We start from the raw sequence: 18,156 nt of genomic DNA, 5'->3' as shown, positions 1-18,156 counted from the left end.
ATTTGTATTGTTTACGAGTATTGTACTTGCTTTTATTATGTATACCCCGTTTCACAAAAATGGTCCTATAACAATAAATAATACCATTGTGCAGCTGCAAAAGAAAGGGAGTTGAGTAGACCGTACAGTAGCAGATGTTTTTTTTTTTAAAAACTGAGCAATAATATTTATACTCTGGGAAGTTGATGACACTTTAGTGGTCTGTGTCAATAATTTTGGGAAATGTTTGTACTCCAAGTTGGTTCTACCTCTAGTGTGCTTCCTGAATTTGTCAGAACTCCTAGCAGAGCAGCATTACACTGGTCCCTCACATACCTCTTAATTTCAACTTTATTTCAACTTTATTTCAAAGCTATAATTGCTGGGCCAGATCTTGTCTCATGCATGGCCCATGCTTGACATTACAAAAGTTATACTGTGGGTCAATTGATGCCACTTTTCTTGGTGTCTGTCCCTAATTTTTGGTAATGTTTAGACTCCAAGTTGGGTCTCCTTCATGTGTGTTGCCTGAATTTGGCAAGGCTCCCAGCACAGCAGGCCTACACATACAGATGTGCTCAAAAGTTTACATTCCCCGGCAGAATTTTTGCTTTCTTGGCCTTTTTTCAGAGATTATGTATGATAACACCAAAACGTTTTCTCCACTCATGGTTTGTGGTTAGGTGAAGCCATTTATTGCCAAACTACTGTGTTTTCTTTTTTCAAATCATAATGGCAACACTAAACATCCAAATGTTTCAAGGGAGCCCGCTAGGAGGAAATAAACTTTATTTCTCCTGGCAGCCTGTTGAGTTAGCTGTCATGCAGTGGTGGGACGTGATTACAGCCACCACTCATTATTCACTGAGTGGTGACTGAAGCCACGTAGCCACACCCCCATGACTGACGCTGCCTGGAAAAACAGAAATCATTTCCTCCAGGCAGAGGGGCTCTCATTGCGGGGTCCAGCAGCTTCAGAATGCTATAAACCTGCAGATTAACCCCATATCTACAGTTTAATTGCATTTTTTAACTTGACGATTTTCCTTTGAATAGCAGTTAGTTCTTGCATCCATCCACAATGCTCACAAATGCATGGGGCTGTAAAAAGATGTGACTGACCAGAGTGTATCATTAAAACTCGGGTTTTAAAGGCTCTATTTTTTTTTAATCATAAAAAGACACATAATGTCTACTTTTCTTTTTACATAGTGGTCTCATTTAACAGATGAAAATACATAAAAGCCTGTGGAGAAGCACTTGTACAGATGTTGCAAATGCAATAAAAGAGATAATTGCAATATTTTGTAGCGCTCAATAAAGTTGAAAAAAATGGAATGGTATTAAGAAAATATCTGCAATATATATAAATATATAAATATAAAACTCTATCCATGCAAGTTAGCTGTAATTCTTTTTTTGCTTAAGATGGACGTGCTATTTTAAAAGCAAGAATACGAGTATAATCATGCAGATGTGACCTTAGCACATCATCAAATGTATTTACCAGCAAATAAGCTTCAGTTGCAAATGTAAATCATTTTCAATCTAAATAAGTATAATTGAAAGCATTGGAAACATTAATTATGTATTTTCTAGTGCACAAATAATCCCTGATAACTTACAATCATTGGCTGGGATGATACATGTGATGTAAATTGTGCCTCATTTTTTCTAACATGGCGTCCATCAAAGTGGACAAAATAAGTGTTTTCCATAAAATTTCCTCACCAAGTGCTGCAGCTGTTGGATTGAATATTATCCAATCACCTTTATGGTATGGCTACTGTCAGGCATTCCAACACCTTTCAGAAAGGGGAGAAAGTTCAAAATAATTATTCTTTTCTACATAACACCATTCTTGGGAGTAATTTTATTAAGGTACCAAAGCTTCAGAAATGTAACCACCATATTTAGGCGTTTGTAGGGCTGTATAAAAAGAACTTGACCCTTGTTCAGCAGTCACAAAAATGTTATGCCAGAAGAGGTGCTGGGTATGCTGAAAAGTAGGAGGAGGCTTACAAGGCTAATGTTTGTGTCCATCAAAGTGTGCTGGACAATGTGATTTGATAGTTGCAATACATTATGGGAAAGCCTGTTCAGCTGCACCTGGTGTCATAATATAGACCTAAATACGGTCCTTTAGATAATGGTGCTTCCAAAATTGTAAGATAACCAAAAACAAATGAAAAGCAAAACACATATAATGTTCAAAATATATAGACTTTATTAATTACTTAAAACAAATTAAAAAGGCAGGCTAGAAAAATAAATTCCCTGCACTCCAAATGCATTACACATAATTCATAATCATAAAATGCAAATGCACAGCTAAAGGTGTGAACAGAAATTTGTATATATATATCTATATGTATATATAGATATATATATATATATCTATATATATATAGATATATATATATATATCTATATATATATAGATATATATAGATCTATATATATCTATATATATATATCTATATATATATATATATATATTCTGTGGAGCATATAAACAAAAGAATTGTGTTGATAAAGGTGCAAGTGCATTCGCAGGTCCCAAATAGGACTACAAATGGTCCAGTTCAGAATGATATACATTATTTTATGAACAATTATATGAATCTAGATGTCATAAAGTTTGAGTGCATAGACTGTAATTAATTTAATCAAAGAGGAAGACAAATAAATGTACAGAAAATAACTATGCCAACAAAAACACAGAGAGTGAATGTTTCAGTCACTAAGACATACATACAAAGTAAGTATGCAAGTGCACAGCATGAAAAGTACCGTATTTTTCGGATTATAAGACGCTCTTTTGTTCCCCCAAATTTTGTGGGAAAGTGGGGGGTGCGTCTTATAATCCAAATCTGTGTGCTTTGCTGTGCTGTAGACGAGGGGGGCAGCTCTGGAGTGGGCTGGAGTGGGCTGGCTGCGGGCTGCAGAGACAGCAGGAGGTCCTGGGCTCCCGCTCATTAGCCTCATGTAATAATCACTGCATCTGCTGTCTTTCAACTCGGTGCTGAAGCTGCGCGAGTTGATTCACAGGGGAGCAGCGAATATTACATGCGCCTGAATCTCCCCCCCCCCATCATGGATATGGCCCCCCGGTCACTCTTATATGCCTCCTCTGTGCTGCTGGCAGGCACATGCCCCCCCTTGTGCTGCTGGAAGTCACATGCCCCCCCCTGTGCTGCTGGCAGGCACATGATAAAATAACAAACACTTAACTCACCTTCTGATGATGGCTCCGTGCTCACAGCTCCTCGGTTGCGCTTCCTGTGTCTGTGCTGACATCTGATCATGTGATCGGCACAGCACAGTGATGACAGGTCACACAGTGATGACTGTGATTGGCTGGCCCTACAGTGTCATAGTTAATATTTAAAGGCTGGTGGTGCTGTCTTTCGCACATTGCAGCCAGAAACAGCATAGGAAGAGTGAAAGGAGTGTAGTGAGAGTAATTCATTCCAAAAAGCTCTTATAAGAAGAGTTGAAGATTGTTAAGATTAGTTGTTTGTTAGGTGGGGATTCAGTAGGGACAGATTTAAAAGGAGGGAGAGTTAAAGGCAGACACCTGGATGTTCTCATCATTGTAAGTACATGCTGCAGATGCCTTCTATTTTCCATTGTGTTGTATAGCAGTTAGTATTAGGAACATACTATGGGGTTAGGGTGAAATATTGAGGTTTCATCCACTACCAAAATATAAATATAAGCTATGTGTAGAGGGAAATAATATTAGGTAGTACCAGCATATACAAAAATAATTTTTTGGGGAGCTGCATAATATTCTTGTGTAGCAGCCTATATTTTTTTTTACTGCAAACTAATATTCCTCAGTGGCAGCATATAGTACCATCCATTTTAAAATCTAATAGCTAAATAATGTTCCTTTTCTATTGCTTAAATATCTAATATTTCTCTAGTAGTGCGACTGGCATAATACTGGTAGAGATAATCTTTTTTTTTTTTTAAATTCGTTTATTAATTTCAGAGTAAACAAACATTGCACATATTACATTTGTCATTATTAAACATACCATCAGATACAAATGATTACAGAACATCATCATATCCAAAGTTCAGAGGTAATAGACTGTGCATGTTCAGTCACTAGTACCTACAAAATACCTACTATACAACTTAAACAACTTTAACCATTAGTAATAAGTCGCCAAAAGAAAACAGATTTAAGTTTGCTCCGCAACGATGTCCCTAAACCACATGCCCTCCCCCCCTTGTATATATCTAATCAGCGCAGACTACAGAGTATGATGAGATGAGTTCCATCTACCCCAATTTTTTTCGAATTTACCTGGGCATCCTCTATTATGGTACAGTGTTCTTTCATATGGGATAACCGAGTTCACCAGGTCAATCCAAGCTCCAAGAGACGGGGAGGAGCTACCCATCCACCTTAACGCCAGTACCTTTCGTGCCAAGAAGAGCGCTTCTCGAAGGAAGATCCCAGTATGGTGATCCCATGTCTCTGTATCCCACACCCCAAATAGGCAAGTCAATGGTTCAAGTGGGACAGGGATTAACAATAAAGATGTTAACAATGTCAAGACCTCTTTCCAATAGTGAAAGATTACCGGGCACCTCCATATCATGTGGATAAAATCCGCATCACGTGTGTGACATCGTAGGCAGTCTGACGCCTGAAAGCGGCCCATTTTAAAAAGTCGTGTCGGGGTCAAATAAGTCTGATATATAATATATAGCTGGGTCATCCTGTTGTTAACTGAGGGAGAAACTTTAGTTGGAGATTCCAAAATATCTTCCCACTCCTCTCCCAGTGTATCGGGAAGGAGTCCCTCCCATTTCTTTTTTAAGGAGTTAATAGTGAGCCCATCTCCCACGTATAATAGATATGTGTATAAAGAGGAAATGAGCCCCTGAGGACCCTGTGATTTGAGAATGCCTATAAGGGGTAAAGATGAAATTGCTCGACTTGCACCTGCATTTCGCATGTTTGACTGGAAAGCTGACCTCAGCTGTAAATAACGGAAGAATTGAGATCTTGGGATATTGTAGGTATCCCGTAATTGTTCAAAGGACACAAAAACATCCTGGTTATATAAATTACCTACCGAGAGAACACCATATGAGATCCAGAACTCAGTAGATGGGTGATTTAGTAATTCTGGAAAATAACTATTATACCACAGTGGCATTTCGGCTATTATATCTGTATATTTAATAACTTTTTTAATTTGTCTCCATATTAATCTCGCTTGTCGAAGCAATGGTAGCAAACGGGGAGCACTGACTTTCTCCATTTCCAAAAAACCCAGTGGACAGTCAATCCGGGCAGAATGGATTATATGGCTTTCTGAATTAGGTAGGGAGTTGCTAGGTATCCACTTGCTTATCGCCCTAGCCTGCCCGGCAAGATAATATAGATAAAAGTCTGGTAAGGCTGCCCCACCCCCCCTTGTCGGTCTCTGTAGAGTAGATAGTTTGAGTTTGGGTCTAGTCTTCCCCAATATAAAGGACGTGGTCAGGGAGTTTAAGTTTGCAAAGAAAGATTTGGGTATTGGCACAGCACTATGTTGGAGATAATTAAATTTGGGGAGCAATATCATCTTAACTAAATTAATGCGACCTGCAACAGAGAGAGGGAGTTTGCTCCAGGTTATGAATTTAGATTTGACCAGGTCCAATAGTGGATAAATATTAAGTCGTAGGTCCAGCTGACTATATTGAGACATATGAATTCCTAGATATTTGAAACTGGAGACTACAGGTAGTGACGAGAGATTTTTGAGACAGGGCATCGGCGCATGAGACAGAGGCATCAGAGCAGACTTATCCCAATTTATATAGAGACCAGAGAATTTACTAAAATTATCAATAGTCGTTATTACTCGTGGTAGTGTTTCTTCTGTTTTATCCATAAATATGATCATATCATCAGCATATAGACCGATGGTATCCACACAATCCGCAATATTTATTCCTTTGATATCCGTGGAGGACCTTATGCGTATTGCCAAGGCTTCTATCGTGAGGGCAAAGAGAGCCGGGGACAAAGGACATCCCTGACGGGTTCCCCTATGTAAGGTAAAGGAATCAGAGATAGAGTTATTTACAATTACCCGTGCCCTAGGATTCCTATATAGTGTATCTATCCCTCTAATAAATTTATCTCCAAAACCGTATTTCTGTAGACATGCGGAAAGAAAAGGCCACTCGAGGGAGTCAAATGCTTTAGCTGTGTCTAGGGATGCCAGAGCCCAGTTATTATCCAATTCTAGGGAGCTATATTGAATCACTGATTGGACCCGCCGAATATTAATGGAGGTACTTTTCCCGGGCATAAAGCCTGTTTGATCTGGGTGTATAAAATCTAATATGATTGTATTTAGTCTAGTAGCCAATATTTTAGTGAAGATTTTATAATCTACGTTCACCAATGATATGGGGCGGTATGATCCACACTCCAAGGGGTCCTTTCCCTCCTTTTTAAGTACGATGATATTTGCATCATAAAATGTTTCAGGCATAATTTCTCCCTCCCATATATTCTGAAGCACCTTCAATAAAAGTGGTGCCAGGTGGTCCCGATATTTTTTATAGAACTCAACGGGAAACCCGTCAGGTCCAGGGGCCTTCCCGGTGGCCATGTCCATTATAGCATTTTCCACTTCCTCCAGAGTAAACTCGGCTTCCATAAAAGCTTGCTGGGTTGGGCTCAGTGAGGGGAATGTTATGTCTGATAAATAGTCTGCACATACAGGAACCCCAAGACCACTACCCGATTTGTACAGTGACTTATAGTAATTACAAAAACTTCGAAGAATTTCCTCGGTGGAGGATACCAACGAACCATCGAGCGTCCGAATCTGTAGTACTGTATTAGAGGTGTTATGCTGACGTACTAAAAAAGCTAGGAGTGTACTGGCCTGATTCCCCAATTCAAAATAAGATTGACGGGTAAAAAATAATTTACGTTTCGATTTAGTGTCTATATTTTGGGTGTATAGTCTTTGGGAAGTGAGCCACTCCACCCTGTTGCCGTTAGTTTGATTGGCCACATAGACGGCTTCCGAGTCCTTCAGCCGTCGCTCCATCTCGTCATCTTCCCCCGCCGTCACCCTCTTCATATAGGAGATTGTAGAGGACAGACATCCCCTTAAGTATGCCTTTAGAGTGTCCCAAAACAGATTGAGATTCGAGGGGTCTGGGTGAGTAGAGACAAAGCAGTTTAACTGATCAACCGTTCTATCACTAGCATCTATCAGTTTCAGCCAGAAGGGATTCAATTTCCAAGCTATATTATTATTTGACTGACCGTATTTAAGTTTGAGAACAACTGGGCTGTGATCTGATATCCCCCTGTTACCATGCTCGACACTATTCACCCATAGCGCTAGGTCACTAGATCCAAATATGTAATCTATACAGGATAGAGACTGTCTAGTTGATGAATGACAAGTTTATTCCTTTGTCTCAGGGTGACGTGTTCTCCATAGGTCTAACCATCCGCTACCGTTCATAAACGATGCCAATTGAGAGGGAGATTGAGAAAGGGGCCCCCTTGACATCTCGCCGTCTAGTCTCAGTCTGTCTTTAAGATTATCCATGACTAAATTAAAGTCTCCCATACAGATAACACTAGCATTAGGATAATTTAGGGAGAAACCCAGTGCCATGCGGAGAACCGATATGCCAGCCGGGGGGGGGGGTTATAAACACATAATATCACATATTCCCGCATATTAATAAAGGCATGAACAAAAACAAAGCGACCTTCGGGATCGCGTCGTGACTCTCTAGCCTCCCACCTGACATTCCTATGTACCAACAGGGAGACCCCTCTGGAGTAACTGGTGTGAAATGCGTGAAGGGACCATTGCACCCACGGCTTTTGCGTACACTTAGCTGTGTCTCTGGTCAAATGTGTCTCCACAAGTGCTACAATATGTGGATGATACCTTTTAATTTGTGAAAATACCTTAATTTTCTTTCGAGGAGTCTTAATACCCCGTATGTTCCACGTCATACATACAATCTCAGATCCCATATCTACGTTCGGGAAAAGGCATAATATACACCACAGCCTGGGCGGGAATCAGGAACATCATATAGAGCATAAGGTTATCACTGGCGACTAACAAACATAACAAACAATCAAAACTGGTGTAAAATACCAAACAAAACAACATTTGAACAGTGGAGGAGTATAATCCTACACTCCTACAGTTAAATAGAATAGGGGATACCCTCACTGGAATCAGCGTCCGGTATAGTTGACAAACTCAGCACCCACATAGAAAGCTCTAGATTGTGTTGCCATCAGATAGAAAGAGCTACTCAAGAGTCTGGGGTACTAGGCCCCTTGTATAACCGCAACCATTCGGCCGCCTCCGCCGGGTCAGTAAAGAACAAGGAGGAGCCTTCATGAACAATACGGAGTCGAGCTGGATAAAGCATGGAGTAGATGATGTTTTTATCCCTGAGCTGCTTTTTGACTTCCATAAATCGAACTCGCTGCTTTTGAAGTTCCATAGAGAAATCCGGGAAGATTGATATGGTGGCGTTATTGAATTTAATAGGGACCTTCTGCCTTGCCAAGCGAAGAATTGCATCCCTGTCTCTGCAGTTAACGAGACGCGCCAGAAAGGGTCGGGGCGGAGTACCGGGAGGAAGAGGTCTCAGTGGGACCCTATGGGCCCTTTCCACAGAAAATGTTGAGGAGAATCCGTCTCGCAGGGAGGTTTTAAGCCAGTCCTCTAGAAATTGCTCAGGTTGCTGACCCTCCGAGCGTTCTGGTAGGCCAATAATTCGAATGTTATTACGACGCAGTCTGTTTTCCAGGTCATCTGCCTTTTGCTTCCAGGCATTCACAGAGCCAGTGGCCTTTGATAGCTTAGCCTCCATTGGGGCAATGGTGTCCTCTATCTGAGACACCCTTGTTTCAACCTCTGAAATATGCCCTCTCATAGTTTGTATATCTTGTCGCAGACGGCCCACTTCAGTATGCACGTCTTCTATTTTCTCAGTGAGAGAGGACCTGGTGAGAGATATGGCCTGCATCAACTGCTCAGATGCTTGTTTAAGAGTCAGTTCGTCTTGTTCTCCCTCCTCATTGTTGTCAGAAAGACGATTTTTGCGTTGACTCTGCGTGGGATTATTTCTTAGAGAACGTGTATTATCTGGAGCATCTTCTCTGGCATATTTCCTCAACTTGTCAGCAGCCCCCGCTCCTTTAGGATGATGCATGGTGATTGGCAGAAGATCCCCACCAAAGGACCGGATTTATTATTATGGCAGTCTATTCTCCACTAGCAGACCGGACAGGGCCAAACACCGGGATGCACCCCAGAGAGGCAGCAAACCAAGCAAAGAGTCACAGATATCTGCAAATGTATCAACTTAGGAATTTGCCCAGGCACTGCGTCCCAGAGCAGCCACAGTTCCCCAGGCAGAACAGCAGGGAGGGGGGACGATCCCTCCAAAGTTATGGTGCCAGCAGGGGTTTTTGATAAGGGGAGTGCAGGGCCCAATTTTCCAGGGCGCACACCGCTCTGCCCCCTTTAGTGTTTCAGGCCGGTAGCTCACTGTTGTGAATTCTGTGGCTGAATTCACTCCTGTGGTCACAAGTGGTACTGCAGCTTCTGGGCTTCCTCCCTCAGGTGTTCTGGTGAGCTCGTTGGCTGCCTTGTTATTTAACTCCACCTGATTCTGTCTTCCTTGCTCCTTGTCAATGTTCCAGTGTTGGATCTGAGCTTCTGGATCTTTCCTGTGGCCTGCTGCTCTGCTTAGATAAGTGCTTCTTTGCTTTTGTTGCTGTTTTTTCTGTCCAGCTTATCTATTCGTTTTTGCTGGAAGCTCTGAGACGCAAAGGGTGTACCGCCGTGCCGTTAGTTCGGCACGGTGGGTCTTTTTGCCCCCTTTTGCGTGGCTTTTTGTTTTAGGGGTTTTTGTAGACTGCAAAGTTCTCTTTGCTATCCTCGCTCTATCTAGAATATCGGGCCTCACTTTGCTGAATCTATTTCATCCCTACGTTTTGTCTTTTCATCTTGCTAACAAGTCATTATATGTGGGGGGCTGCCTTTTCCTTTGGGGTATTTCTCTGAGGCAAGTCAGGCTTGTATTTCTATCTTCAGGCTAGTCAGTTCCTCAGGCTGTGCCGAGTTGCATAGGTAGTGTCAGGCGCAATCCACAGCTGCCTTTTAGTTGTGTTTAGGATAGGTTCAGGTATTGCAGTCTACAGAGATTCCACGTCTCAGAGCTCGTTCTATTGTTTTTGGGTTATTGTCAGATCACTGTATGTGCTCTGATTACTGGCACACTGTGTTACTGGATTGCCTACATAACAGTACAAGGAGCCAAAACTAATGATTCTCAATAGAGGGAAAAAAGAAGTTCTGACATCATTTTTTTTTCTCAGCTCTGTGTTCAGTCTTTTTTTTCCCCTAGACATTAGGGTGCTTCAGGACACAGCTGTGGACATGGATATTCAGGCTCTGTGCTCTTCAATGGATAATCTCGTTATAAATGTACAAAAGATTCAAGATACAATTGATCAGAAATCTATGCTAGAACCAAGAATTCCTATTCCTGATTTGTTTTTTGGTGATAGAACTAAGTTTCTGAGCTTCAAAAATAATTGTAAGCTATTTCTGGCCTTGAAACCTCATTCTTCTGGTAATTCAGTTCAACAGGTTTTGATTATTATTACTTTTTTGCGCGGTGACCCTCAGGACTGGGCATTTTCTCTTGCGCCAGGAGACCCTGCATTGAGTGGTGTCGATGCGTTTTTCCTGGCGCTCGGATTGCTGTACGATGAGCCTAATTCAGTGGATCAGGCTGAGAAAAATTTTCTGGCTTTGTGCCAGGGTCAGGATGATATAGAAGTATATTGTCAGAAATTTAGGAAGTGGTCAGTACTCACTCTGTGGAATGAATCTGCGATGGCAGCTTTGTTCAGAAAGGGTCTCTCTGAGGCTCTTAAGGATGTCATGGTGGGTTTTCCTATGACTGCTGGTTTGAATGAGTCCATGTCTTTGGCCATTCAGATCAGTCGTCGCTTGCGCGAGCGTAAATCTGTGCACCATCTGGCGGTATTGTCTGAGATTAAACCTGAGCCTATGCAGTGCGATAGGACTATGACCAGAGTTGAACGGCAAGAGCACAGACGTCTGAATGGGCTGTGTTTCTACTGTGGTGATTCCACTCATGCTATTTCTGATTGTCCTAAGCGCACTAAGCGGTTCGATAGGTCTGCCGTCATTGGTACTGTACAGTCCAAATTCCTTCTGTCCATTACCTTGATATGCTCTTTGTCATCGTATTCTGTCATGGCGTTTGTGGATTCAGGCGCTGCCCTGAATCTGATGGATTTGGATTATGCTAAATGTTGTGGGTTTTTCTTGGAGCCTTTGCGGTGTCCTATTCCGTTGAGAGGAATTGATGCTACACCTTTGGCCAAGAATAAACCTCAGTACTGGGCCCAGCTGACCATGTGCATGGCTCCTGCACATCAGGAAGTTATTCGCTTTCTGGTGCTACATAATCTGCATGATGTGGTCGTGTTGGGGTTGCCATGGCTACAAACCCATAATCCAGTATTGGATTGGAACTCTATGTAGGTATCCAGCTGGGGTTGTTAGGGGGTACATGGTGATGTTCCATTTTTGTCTATTTCGTCATCCACTCCTTCTGAGGTCCCAGAGTTCTTGTCTGATTATCAGGATGTATTTGAAGAGCCCAAGTCCGATGCCCTACCTCCGCATAGGGATTGTGATTGTGCTATCAATTTGATTCCTGGTAGTAAATTCCCTAAAGGTCGTTTATTTAATTTATCCGTGCCTGAACACACCGCTATGCGCAGTTATGTGAAGGAATCCCTGGAGAAGGGACATATTCGCCCATCGTCATCACCTCTGGGAGCAGGGTTCTTTTTTGTAGCCAAGAAGGATGGTTCGCTGAGACCGTGCATTGATTACCGCCTTCTTAATAAGATCACTGTTAAGTTTCAGTATCCCTTGCCATTGTTATCTGACTTGTTTGCTCGGATTAAGGGGGCTAGTTGGTTCACTAAGATAGATCTTCGTGGTGCGTATAATCTGGTGAGAATCAGGCAAGGAGATGAATGGAAAACGGCATTTAATACGCCCGAGGGTCATTTTGAGTATCTAGTGATGCCGTTCGGACTTGCCAATGCTCCATCTGTTTTTCAGTCTTTTATGCATGACATCTTCCGTGAGTATCTGGATAAATTCCTGATTGTTTACTTTGATGACATTTTGATCTTCTCAGATGATTGGGAGTCTCATGTGAAGCAGGTCAGAATGGTTTTCCAGGTCCTGCGTGCTAATTCTTTGTTTGTGAAGGGATCAAAGTGTCTCTTCGGTGTGCAGAAAGTTTCATTTTTGGGGTTCATCTTTTCCACTTCTACTATCGAGATGGATCCGGTTAAGGTCCAAGCCATCCAGGATTGGACTCAGCCGGCATCTCTGAAAAGTCTGCAAAAGTTCCTGGGCTTTGCTAATTTTTATCGTCGCTTCATCTGTAATTTTTCTAGCATTGCCAAACCATTGACCGATTTGACCAAGAAGGGTGCTGATTTGGTTAATTGGTCTTCTGCTGCCGTGGAAGCTTTTCAGGAGTTGAAGCATCGTTTTTGTTCTGCCCCTGTGTTGTGTCAACCAGATGTTTCTCTTCCGTTCCAGGTCGAGGTTGATGCTTCTGAGATTGGAGCAGGGGCGGTTTTGTCACAGAGAGGTTCTGGTTGCTCAGTGTTGAAACCATGTGCTTTCTTTTCCAGGAAGTTTTCTGCTGCTGAGCGTAATTATGGTGTGGGCAACCGAGAGTTGCTGGCCATGAAGTGGGCATTCGAGGAGTGGCGTCATTGGCTTGAAGGAGCTAAGCATCGCGTGGTGGTATTGACTGATCATAAGAACCTTACTTATCTCGAGTCTGCCAAGCGCTTGAATCCTAGACAGGCCCGTTGGTCGTTATTTTTTGCTCGCTTCGATTTTGTGATTTCGTACCTTCCGGGCTCTTAAAATGTGAAGGCGGATGCTCTGTCTAGGAGTTTTGTGCCCGACTCTCCGGGTTTATCTGAGCCGGCGAGTATCCTCAAGGAAGGAGTCATTGTGTCTGCCATCTCCCCTGATTTGCGGCGAGTGTTGCAAAAATTTCAGGCTAATAAACCTGATCGCTGTCCGGCCGAGAAACTGTTCGTCCCTGATAGGTGGACTAGTAAAGTTATCTCTGAACTTCATTGTTCGGTGTTGGCTGGTCATCCAGGAATCTTTGGTACCAGAGAGTTAGTGGCTAGATCCTTCTGGTGGCCATCTCTGTCATGGGATGTACGTACTTTTGTGCAGTCCTGTGGGATTTGTGCTAGGGCTAAGCCCTGCTGTTCACGTGCCAGTGGGTTGCTTTTGCCCTTGCCGGTCCCGAAGAGGCCTTGGACACATATTTCGATGGATTTCATTTCTGACCTTCCCGTTTCTCAAAAGATGTCAGTCATTTGGGTGGTCTGTGATCGCTTTTCTAAAATGGTCCATCTGGTGCCCTTGGTTAGATTGCCTTCCTCCTCTGATTTGGTGCCTTTGTTCTTCCAGCATGTGGTTCGTTTGCATGGCATTCCTGAGAATATTGTTTCTGACAGAGGTTCACAGTTTGTTTCAAGGTTCTGGCGAGCCTTTTGTGGTAGGATGGGCATTGACCTATCTTTTTCCTCGGCTTTCCATCCTCAGACTAATGGCCAGACCGAACGAACCAATCAGACCTTGGAAACATATCTGAGATGTTTTGTTTCTGCAGACCAGGATGATTGGGTGTCCTTTTTGCCGTTGGCTGAGTTCGCCCTTAATAATCGGGCCAGCTCGGCTACCTTGGTCTCTCCATTTTTCTGCAATTCTGGGTTCCATCCTCGTTTCTCTTCAGGACAGGTTGAGTCTTCGGACTGTCCTGGTGTGGATTCTGTGGTGGACAGGTTGCAGCAGATCTGGACTCAGGTAGTGGACAATTTGACCTTGTCCCAGGAGAAGGCTCAACTTTTCGCTAATCGCAGACGCCGTGTGGGTCCCCGACTTCGTGTTGGGGATCTGGTTTGGTTATCTTCTCGTCATATTCCTATGAAGGTTTCCTCTCCTAAATTTAAACCTCGTTTTATTGGTCCGTATAGGATTTCTGAGATTCTCAATCCTGTGTCCTTTCGTCTGACCCTCCCGGACTCCTTTTCCATACATAATGTATTCCATAGGTCGCTGTTGCGGAGATACGTGGCACCTATGGTTCCATCTGTCGAGCCTCCTGCCCCTGTTTTGGTGGAGGGGGAATTGGAGTATATTGTGGAGAAAATTTTGGATTCTCGTGTCTCTAGATGGAAACTCCAGTATCTGGTTAAATGGAAGGGTTATGCTCAGGAAGATAATTCCTGGGTTTTTGCCTCTGATGTCCATGCTCCAGATCTTGTTCGTGCCTTTCATGTGGCTCATCCTGGTCGGCCTGGGGGCTCTGGTGAGGGTTCGGTGACCCCTCCTCAAGGGGGGGGTACTGTTGTGAATTCTGTGGCTGAATTCACTCCTGTGGTCACAAGTGGTACTGCAGCTTCTGGACTTCCTCCCTCAGGTGTTCTGGTGAGCTCGTTGGCTGCCTTGTAATTTAACTCCACCTGATTCTGTCTTCCTTGCTCCTTGTCAATGTTCCAGTGTTGGATCTGAGCTTCTGGATCTTTCCTGTGGCCTGCTGCTCTGCTTAGATAAGTGCTTCTTTGCTTTTGTTGCTGTTTTTTCTGTCCAGCTTATCTATTAGTTTTTGCTGGAAGCTCTGAGACGCAAAGGGTGTACCGCCGTGCCGTTAGTTCGGCACGGTGGGTCTTTTTGCCCCCTTTTGCGTGGCTTTTTGTTTTAGGGTTTTTTGTAGACTGCAAAGTTCTCTTTGCTATCCTCGCTCTATCTAGAATATCAGGCCTCACTTTGCTGAATCTATTTCATCCCTACGTTTTGTCTTTTCATCTTGCTAACAGTCATTATATGTGGGGGGCTGCCTTTTCCTTTGGGGTATTTCTCTGAGGCAAGTCAGGCTTGTATTTCTATCTTCAGGCTAGTCAGTTCCTCAGGCTGTGCCGAGTTGCATAGGTAGTGTCAGGCGCAATCCACAGCTGCCTTTTAGTTGTGTTTAGGATAGGTTCAGGTATTGCGGTCTACAGAGATTCCACGTCTCAGAGCTCGTTCTATTGTTTTTGGGTTATTGTCAGATCACTGTATGTGCTCTGATTACTGGCACACTGTGTTACTGGATTGCCTACATAACAGCTCACCTCCTGAATGCACCGCAGTCTTGCTATATAGCGCCTCTCTCCTTGCTGCTGGAGAGTGCGCTGTGGTAATGGCCGCCATCCCCCAGGGCCCGCCCGCCGCTCCAGACCCGGCACCTGTCTCTTGCTCCCCGATGTTCCACAGCGTCCCCGCTGTATGTAGATGTCTGCCGCGCTCCCAGGGGATCCACCCGGCTTCAGCCGCCGCCGGCGCTGCGTCCTGCCCGCCGGAGCCGCGCTCAAAGATGGCCGCCGCAGCTCAGGGACTTTGCCGCTCTTCCAGGCCGCCACAGATACCGGCTCTCCAGCGTTCCACCGTCGCTGCCCAAGGGGTCGCCGGTCTCCTGAGTTCTCAGGGCACCGTCTCAGCCGGTGTAAGCTTCAGTTCAGGGGGATTAATGGCCGGATTCAGGTCAGGATGATGGGAGCCTCCAAAAGGTGCGTCTTCTCTCTTGGCTTACATAGCCACGCCCCCCCTGGTAGAGATAATCTTGCGTGACAATTTAGCAGGGGCAATAATCTTCATTACTCTGCATTTTGAGTGTGTCAGCAAGGTGATCTTTAAAAACAATTATAATTTTCCATTGGTTTAAAAATTAGCGTTTCTTTATCTAGCAGTTGTGTGACTGAAGCAATCAGGGTACAGATAATCGTACGTGACAATTTAGCAGTAGCAATAAACTTCATTACTCCACATTCGGAAGGTCTCAGCAAGATGATGTAAAAATAATCATAATGTTCTACTGATTTTAAAAAAAAGTGTATCTTTAGCAGTTGTGCGACTGGCGCAATCCGAGTACAGATAAACTTACGTGACAATTTAGCAGAAGCAATAATTTAATTACTCCGAATTTAGAGTGTGTCAACAAGGCAATCTAAAAATAATTTATTTTTCAACTGTTTTAATAATTAGCATATTTTTATCTAGCAGTTGTGCGACTGCTGCAATCCATGCAGAGATAATGAAATGTCACAATTTAGCAGTGGCAATAAATTTCATAACTCCACTGCTGGAGTCTGTCAGCAAGGCAATCTAAAAAACAATCCTTATTTTCTATTGGCTTAATAAATAGCGTATATATATATATCATGATTATCCTTCACCTCTTCAGACATGAATTGACCTTCCCTAACATGGCTTTCCCCTGGCCGTGGGTGCTCACTTATTTGGGAATCACTGCAGCCTATGTCTGCCATCCAACCAACAACATCCTAGCACTTGACTGCGTTTTTAGAAATACCCTGGTTTAGGGAAAGAGGGGAAAAAAAAAAAAAAAGAGACAAGTGCGGCGCTTCCTCTGAGCGTAATACGTTTTTACCAACAAGTTAAAAACATTTCTTTTATTTGTAGTTATGCTCACCTTCTATCGGTAAGAAATGCACGTTGAGATTCTCAAGGAATCAATTCTTTAGGCAACTCTTCTTCGTATGTTGTATAATCCAATAAGGTGTGCAGCTCACTTTGGAGAACTATGTGTTGATCCTGCTTCAGATCCACATAGGTGGCAATTTCAAAGAGAAAAAAAAAAAAAAAAACTCCAAGTAGATGTGGCGCTAAGCACCTACGGATTTTTTTAAAATCATCCACTTCAAGTGAAAAATGTTAAAAAATTCATTTATTTTCTCAAAATAAAATATATTTGTAAATTTTTTTAAAAAACAGTACAACGCGTTTCGGCTGCTATTTTTACAGTGCAGCTTTCATCAGGTAGTAAAAAAACAAAAAGAACAAACAATACAATAAGCACTATAAAATGATGTTACAACCTCCAAGTTCTCTTATTTATGAGGGTTCCTAGAAGGGATTAGCAGGGCGGGACCGGGGATCAGGTTCTCCTTTCCTGATGACTAACTACATGGTAGCCTCTAAAGAGACACATTTATCCTATATATATAAAAGAGCAGTTTAGTACTTCTATTCTATCCAAAATGAGCTTTTAGATACATGGTATTACACTGTTACGAACAAACACAACATTAAAAATATTGTCCCTTCTAATCCCTTCTAGGAACCCTCATAAATAAGAGAACTTGGAGGTTGTAACATCATTTTATAGTGCTTATTGTATTGTTTGTTCTTTTTGTTTTTTTACTACCTGATGAAGGCTGCACTGTAAAAATAGCAGCCGAAACGCGTTGTACTGTTTTTTAAAAAAATTTACAAATATATTTTATTTTGAGAAAATAAATGAATTTTTTAACATTTTTCACTTGAAGTGGATGAATTTAAAAAAATCCGTAGGTGCTTAGCGCCACATTTACTTGGAGTTTTTTTTTTTTTTTTTTCTCTTTGAACTTGACTGCGTTTGTCAGTGGTGTAGCGCGCTGACCATATTTTGACAGGAAGCTAGAACGAGATCCAGTCACCTTCTGATTTGTAACATGGCTTTGGCGAGCACCACAATATTCATGTCCCTTAGTGTCACCCTTTCTCATATTGAATGCTTAATGCTTATGAAAAAAAATATCCTGCCTTATTTTGGACAAGTATCCTCACAAATGACTGATTTACAAATTCAATATATCTAGCAATGTATGGCATTTTTTAAAAATATATCAGCTTTATTACACATGACAACTTCACGATAATTAGAGATAAATAGTCATGTTTGTGTATCTCTGCAGGCTCTGTACCAGGTTTAATATTTATTAAACCAATAGAAAATTATGATTTTTTAATATATCTCTTGGACTAACTGCAAAGTGTATGATACAGACCCCTTGGGTTAATATTTCGAAACCTTTGTACTTTGTCCAAAGGTCAAATATCTACTATCAATCTCTATATATTATATTATTATAATTTGTTTATTGTGTTGACCTTCTCATGGTCTCTTTAAGTGTGTGTCTGGTAGCCTGATGTTGATTTTTGGCTGTGCACTTAGACA

The sequence above is a fragment of the Ranitomeya imitator genome, chromosome 3 (assembly GCF_032444005.1).
Source record: "Ranitomeya imitator isolate aRanImi1 chromosome 3, aRanImi1.pri, whole genome shotgun sequence".
Classification (NCBI taxonomy): Eukaryota; Metazoa; Chordata; class Amphibia; order Anura; family Dendrobatidae; genus Ranitomeya; species Ranitomeya imitator.
Note: the sequence above shows the minus strand (reverse complement) of the source record.